We start from the raw sequence: 6,002 nt of genomic DNA on the forward strand, positions 1-6,002 counted from the left end.
ATATAAGATTAAGGGAGCTTTCACACAAAGCAATTTTATTTTTCAGCATCAAAGAGATGCTTCTGAGGGGTGGCTGGAAGGAGGCACACTGCAGCAAACGCAGGCAGTGCAAAAGCTTCTTTGTATGAAAGACAGTTTGCTCAGCCAGGAATTGTATCTGCAGCTTTGCTACCCAGGATGTACAGAGTATTGTTCTTCGAATCACAGGATTACAGGGAAGGCAGGGCTGCGGGTTAGGAATCTGGTTGACAAACTCCCCAGACAGGTGGCTACGCAGTGGTAACCTTGGATTTCCAGGGAGTGGAGTTCAGTGCTTCTTGAGGCAGACTGTTGGACAGCTCTTATAAATAATAAATCACGACAATGATGCTGGTAATAACAATGATAAGAAAGATCACCACAATAAGTGGTGGAATTATTCAGCCACCATTTCTACGTGCCAAGCACTGCATTTAGCACATAACAAATGACACAGACTTCTGCTGTGAAATCTTTCTCCCTTGGGCTTTCAACCAGCGCCCCTCCCCCGCCCCAGGTCTGTCATCTGATGATCCACAGTGGCTGCATATATTTGAAGATAGCTTTTATGTTCCTTTACCTTTTTTTTTTTTTTTGGTGCTAAACTTAGGTTTATTTTTGGAAGCTGATGCAGGCATTTATATGGATCAGTATTAAATTTCATCTTGCTGACTTTGCCTCCCGCTTCAAGGCTGCTCAAACATTTGTGAATCTGATTCTATCATCCCGTGCATTAACCAGACCTTATAACATTTGCTACTGAGAGGGATAAGCTTCCAAGGCTCCCTCCTATCCTTCTCCCTTTCTTCTTTGCTTCTTTCTTTCTGCAGACACTTACTGAGGACTTTCTATGTGCCAGGCACCGTTGGGCACGGTGGCTGCAGTGTTGCAGAGGGCACACCTTGAGGGAGACCTTGAGAAAGCTTTGTGCTTAAGCCGGGAGACAAAAAAACAAATTATATACAGTGTGATTATATTATGAATGAAAGAGGGGGAGGGGGATTTTAGCAGGAGTCGGAAGAGTAATTATCTGTCAGTGGGGAAACAGGGAGCTAGGAGGGTGCCAGGACCACCTCCGGCTTCTGGAGTGTGGGGTCCATCGGGGCCATGGGCCGTCCTGGTGCATTAATAACTCAACGCTAGCCAGAGCATATTTCAGGGCCGGGGACGGGGGACGGTTTTAGCTAACATAGGGAAGTGGAAAGAGAATTGAAAGAAATGGAAAGAGGATGGAGGCGGGGAGCACCTACTTCTGGAGTGTGTGCATGCTAAGTTGCTTCAGTCGTGGCTGACTCTTTGCGGCCGCACGGACAGTAGCCCACCAGGCTCCTCTGTCCATGGAATTCTCCAGGCAAGAATACTGGAGCAGGTTGCCGTGCCTTTCCCCAGGGGATCTTCTGGACCCAGCGATTGAAACTGCGTCTCCTGTATTGGCAGGCGGGACTTTTACCGCTGAGCCACCCTGGAAGCCTTACAGAGGGGGCTGGGCTCTTATGTCCAGTGTTACAGCCTTTGCTCTTCTCTGCTACTGCCTGCTCAGTGGGCTCCTCCCTCCTCTACTCCAGGCAGGCCTCCCCAAAGGATGAAGTTCAGCTGTCTTGGCTAGAGGGGCTAAGTTTCATATGGTGGACTAGAGAATCAGGGTGCATTTAAGTAATTGCTTTATTGATTTTAAACTTTTTATTTTATATTGGAGTATATAGTTGATTGGGGCTTCCCTGGTGGCTCAGACAGTAAAGAATCTACCTGCAATGCAGGTGACCCGGGTTCTATTCCTGGGTCGGGAAGATCCCCTGGGGAAGGAAATGGCAACCCACTCCAGTATTCTGCCTGGAGAATTCCATGGACTGAGGAGCCTGGTGGGCTACAGTCCGTGGGGTCGCAAAGAGTTGGACATGACTGGGTGACTAACACTTACTTAGTTGATTAACAATGTGTTAGTTTCAGCAAAGTGATTCAGTTCTACATATCCATGTATCTATTCGTTCTCAAATCCTTTTCTCATTTAGTTGTTACATAATATTGAGTGGAGCTCTTGGGGGCATTAATTTATCTGGGTGCTCCAGGTCTTAGTTGTGGCATGTGGGATCCAGTTCCCTGACCTGGAATCGAACCTGGGGCCTCCTGCATTGAGTGTGTGGATTCTTAGCCATAGGACTATCAAGGAAGTCCCCTTGGGGACATTTTAGATTTCAATGAGAAACTGGAGAGGGACAGAATGAGAGAGGAAGGTTGTCACATGTGACCTGAAAATGCCCAGTTAGTCGCTAGGAATGCTGATAAGACCAAGGGCAAAGGGAACCTTTTGTTAATGGCTGCTCGCAGGGTTTTTCCATGAGTAATTCTCTGGTCGTTTAGAGGCTAACCTCGATGTGAAGACTGGAACCTCAGGCGTCCAGGCAGAGGGGCTTGTCTGCGCATGTTGCAGACCCCGGGATGGTGCTGGGCGCCTGCAGGGTGCCGTGTTAGGAATTTTGTAAGACAGAGAGTAGCTGACCTTGGTAGACCCATCATCCCAGGTTGGACATGCGTCCTTGTTCAAAGAGGGATACCTCTGAGGCAGTGAGCTCCTCCAAGGGAAGAAACCTCTGTAGCCAAAAGGCGACAGGGTCCTGAGAACGAGTGGGTTCTGGATCTGTGCCAGCCGCCACCTGGGAGCTAGCTCTGCGCTCCTACCTGGGCCTCCTAGAATCCCCAAAGCCTGTAGAAAGCCTCTTGCACACACTGATTTGATTAGGGCTGCGGGACTCCACCTGTTGCTGAGGGTTCGGAAAATTATGACCTGGGTGAGGACTGTGGATGGTTATTTTCTTACATAGACTGACCATGAATGTGGTTGGAGTAGCCCCAGAGCCCTATGTGTGTGACCATAGCTGGGAACTAATGTAAAGCTGGGTGGCTTTACATTACCCTGGTGGCTCAGACAGTAAAGCATCTGCCTACAATGCAGGAGACCCAGATTCGATCCCTGGGTCAGGAGGATCCCCTGGAGAAGGGAATGGCTACCCACTCCAGTATTCTTGCCTGGAGAATTCCATGGACAGAGGAGCCTGGTGGGCTGAGTCCATGGGGTTGCAAAGAGTCGGACATAACTGAGCGATTAACACTTTCACTTTCAATGTAAAGCTAAAGTTGATCATACCCACTGGTGGAAGCAGGACTGGGGATCTTTGATGATTTGGAGCTGAGAGGCAGGCTCCGGACTTGGGGAGTGCTGCCTAAACACTCCTTTCTTCTGAAAGGCTAAGACATCAATCTAAGACGGCACAGTGGACTTCCCTGGTGGTCCAGTGGTTAAGAATCTGCCTGCCAATTCAGGATATGCGGGTTCAATCCCTGATCCAGGAAGATTCCACATGTCTCGGGACAACTAAACCCATGTGCTGCATCTCCTGAAGTCCGGGCGCCCTAGAGCCTGTGCTCCACAAGAGAAGCCACCGCAATGAGAAGCCTGTGCATTGCAATTAGAGAGTAGCCCCCACTTGCCGCAACTAGAGAAAGCCCACATGCAGCAACAATGATCCAGCAGAGCCAAAAATAAACACATAAATAAATAATTTGAAAAAGTAAATAGAAGAGCTCTGGTGCCTGGCTCCACATTTAGAGTTTTATTTAGAGTTTGGAGGGATTACATATTAAAAATGAATAAGCTCTGTTTTTAAACCAGCACCTGCTACTTTTGATGGGACAGGAAGAGCACAGGCAAACATTTCTAGAGTCAGAGATTGTGAGTCACATAAGGCTGAAGTCAAGAGGCCAGGTAAAGCCCTAAGGCAGGATGGGACCAGCCGGTCCTGGGTGGAAGACTAGTGGCTGAGATCATTGGCGGAGGACTGGAAGGGGTGAAGAACTAGCTGCGGAAGTCCTCCCTAGCAATAAAAATACATCAGCAAAGATGTGACGGCAGGGCTCCACTGTCTCATGGTTCAAGAAAAGCCTGGAGGTTCGATAGGAAATAGATGGTCTCCTTCCCAGAGGAGACTGCAGGGAAGTCTGGTTCTCCAACAGGCCTGTGTATTCATTCAGAACTCTACCTGGAGTGCTCATATCTTTCTTGTCAGTCCTTCAGGTGCCCAGAAGGAGGCCCTGTTAACATTTGCATTGCAGGCAGTCTTTAACCATCTGATCCACCAGGGAAGCCCGTATTATTTATCATTAGGGAGTCAGTTCAGGAAGAGGCCAGGCCATTGGGCTAGCCATGGAGCAGCTGGCCAGATGGGTGCTGCAGGCCTCTCTCAGAGCCCAGGCCACAGGGCCGTGTGCGGGGCAGCCCTCCTGCCTGCTTCCTCCCTGCTTCTGTGTCCCAGTCTTTTCTTGGTCTCCTGCTCACAGTCCTGCTTTATTTTCTGGAGAACACTGTATACACATTCAAGAACTCTTCACAGAGAGGGATTTCTCTGGGGGATTCTAGCCTTGCTTCTGGATTTTCTTATCACTGGAAAGGAAGTCTATTCATCCTTTAAAACTTAACTCAGAGTCGCCTCCTTGGTGAGGACGTGCAGAGTCTTCTGGAAACAAGTCTGTTCTCTTCCCCCCACAGCTCCCTCAGCCCTTCTTTTCTTGCTCTCTGCATGCTTGCTTGCATGTGGGCTTCCCAGGTGGCTCAGGAATAAAGAATCTGCCTGCCAACGCAGGAGACACAGGAGATGTGGGTTCAGTCCCTGGGTGGGGAAGGTCCCCTGGAGGAGGAAATGGCAACCCACTCCAGTATTCTTGCCTGGAAAATCCCATGGACAGAGGGGACAGAGGAGCCTGGCGGGTTACAGTTCATGGGGTCCCAAAGAGTAGGACCTGACTGAGTGACTGAGCAGTAGCTCAGTGCTTGCACGTGGCAGGATTTCAACTGGAGTCTGTGGACTGAATGGATGAGCCATATAAGAAGAAAGGTACACAGGAGACTGCTTATCAAGTTTCAGAATTTGGGGACTTCCCTGGTGGTCCAGTGGTTAAGAATCTGTCTTCCAATGCAGGGGCCTCCAGTTCGATCCCCGGTCATGAAACTAAGAACCCACGTGCCATGCGGCAACTAGACCTGAGGGCTGCAACTAAGATCTGATGAAGCCAAAACTAACTAACTATTTCTAATACAGTTTCTGATTTGGACTTTTCAGGTCCCCATCCACTTCGTTTTATTTCACGTCATGGAGAAAAAACCCAAGATGGGTTGTGGGTGGGCTCAGACTGCAAAGATGCAGCTGATGAAGAGGATGGGACCCTTGGGTGCAGCTTAGGGGTTGCCAACCAAGGCTTGGAAGCCTTTGTTGTTGTCGTTCAGTTGCTCAGTCGTGTCCGACTCTTTGCAACACCGTGGATTGCAGCACGCCAGGCCTCCCTGTCCTTCACCATCTCCCGGCGGTTGCTCAAACTCATGGCCATTGAGTCAGTGATGCCATCCAGCCATCTCATCCTCTGTCATCCCCTTCTCTTCCTGCCTTCAATCATTCCTAGCATCAGGGTCTTTTCTAATGAGTCAGCTCTTGTCATCATGTGGCCAAAGTATTGGAGTTTCAGCATCAGTCTTTCCCAGGAGTATTCAGGATTGATTTCCTTTAGAATTGACTGGTTTTATCTCCTTGCAATCCAAGGGACTCTCAAGAGTCTTTTCCAACACCACAGTTCAAAAGCATCGGTTCTTTGGTGCTCAGCCTTCTTTATGGTCCAACTCTCACATCCATACATGACTACTGAAAAAACCATAGCTTTGACTATATGGAGCTTTGTTGGCAAAGTAATGTCTCTGCTTTTGCTCATCTCTGCTTTTTGGAAGCCTCAGCCGGAGCTAGCTGGAGCACCAGGAGAAGTTTCATTTCTATAAAGAATCCAGGGTATTCTCTGGTGCTGTGCAAATACAAGGCTTTCTTGTTGCTATTGTTACCATCTTCCATAGCTGTTTATAACCTCTCTGACTAACTGGCAGGATTCTTGGCTGATAGTGAATTCCATGTGTCTGGGCTGACCGGGATCCACGTGAAAAAGTGCCAGGG

The sequence above is a fragment of the Bos indicus genome, chromosome 12 (genome assembly GCF_029378745.1).
Source record: "Bos indicus isolate NIAB-ARS_2022 breed Sahiwal x Tharparkar chromosome 12, NIAB-ARS_B.indTharparkar_mat_pri_1.0, whole genome shotgun sequence".
NCBI classification, from domain to species: Eukaryota; Metazoa; Chordata; class Mammalia; order Artiodactyla; family Bovidae; genus Bos; species Bos indicus.